This window comes from Ostrea edulis, chromosome 7, assembly GCF_947568905.1.
Source record: "Ostrea edulis chromosome 7, xbOstEdul1.1, whole genome shotgun sequence".
NCBI classification, from domain to species: Eukaryota; Metazoa; Mollusca; class Bivalvia; order Ostreida; family Ostreidae; genus Ostrea; species Ostrea edulis.
The window spans coordinates 67,969,951-67,971,816 of NC_079170.1; positions in this window are offsets into that span (position 1 = coordinate 67,969,951).

Consider the following 1,866-nt stretch of genomic DNA (forward strand, 5'->3'; position numbering starts at 1 on the left):
TTGTTTTAATTTACATCTAAATAGGTTAAATATGCTAGTAAATGTTTCAGTTAAAGCAGGTTTTTCAATTTACAAGTGAATTCTGAACAAAATCAAAGTTTCTAGTGCTTGTCACATCTCATTTTGTTTTAAACATGATAATTTCTATCAAGTAATCTGTATGTATAAACAAACAAAAACGTGGCACGAGCCTTGTTTACATAACAAAGAATTGTGAGTGCTGTATCTCACTTACAACTCAATGACTGATGTTCAAATTGTGATTGGTCATTAGGAATACCTTAGTTAAGCATTGTAAACATTAACCTCAACTGTTTTTAAGTGAATGTTGTGTAATAAAAAAAAAAAGATTGACAGGGGTGGGGGATACGTCTGGTTGATTCACTTTTGGTTAAGTATATTTATCAAAATTTTAATGCTCATTTTATGAGATTGTGGGGCCTGTATCTCCCTATTTTTGCTGAGACTCTTAATTCAGTGTAGGAGGTGCATTTGGTGGAACTTTGAATGCCTAAGAGGGACAGAATGGACCTACAGTCTGTGAGGAAGACAATAAAATGTATCAAAAGCAACTTTTCTATGAATATATAAATGTGGGAAATACAAAATACCACTGGAAGAAACGTTTTATTGGGGTGAAAACATAAAAACAATGTCATATTTGCAAGTAATGTCATGGCTATGATAACTTACGACCAACGAAATCACGTACATGATATGATAAGGATTCTATGTATTTAATTACTCCCTCAAAACTTATCACTTACTTAGTTTGTGTATTTAATTACTCCCTGAAAACTTATCACTTACTTAGTTTCTGTATTCAATTACTCCCTCAATACTTATCACTTACTTAGTTCGTGCATTTAATTACTCCCTCAATACTTATTACTTACTTAGTTTCTGTATTCAATTACTCCCTAAATACTTATCACTTACTTAGTTCGTGTATTTAATTACTCCCTGAATACTTATCATTACTTAGTTTCTGTATTCAATAACTTTCTGAAAACTTATCACTTACTTAGTTTCTGTATTCAATTACTCCCTAAATACTTATCACTTACTTAGTTTGTGTATTTAATTACTCCCTGAAAACTTATCACTTACTTAGTTTCTGTATTCAATTACTCCCTCAATACTTATCACTTACTTAGTTTGTGTATTTAATTACTCCCTGAAAACTTATCACTTACTTAGTTTCTGTATTCAATTACTCCCTCAATACTTATCACTTACTTCGTTTGTGTATTTAATTACTCCCTGAAAACTTATCAGTTACTTAGTTTCTGTATTCAATTACTCCCTCAATACTTATCACTTACTTCGTTTGTGTATTTAATTACTCCCTCAATACTTATCACTTACTTCATTTGTGTATTTAATTACTCCCTCAATACTTATCACTCACTTAGTTTGTGTATCAGTCGGGTGATCAGAGAGAAACTGACTATAGTTATGAATATTTGTCCCACTCCCGTGCTTACACAGTTATGAATATTTGTCCCACTCCCACATGTAAATAAAATGTATCGCGACTCACCATGTACGAGAGTTCTCCAAAGGGAAATAACTCTAATACAGAATGGAAGTGAAGCAGTGACTGATCCATGAGCGAGGTATGTCACGTGAAGGAAAGTTTTTCTCTATGTTCACACATACATGGTATGGGAATATACGTATTTATCACTTCCTCTGTTAAAATGGAAGAGAGTATAATTGATAATACTCTCTGCATGGATAAAATCAACTTTAATCACTCAGGCAATGGATATTTGTTTTCGAGGCCACAACATTTGCTACACGATAAAGAATATTGACATTATATATACATTATACAGCATATTGCTTTTTCAAAAAAAATTA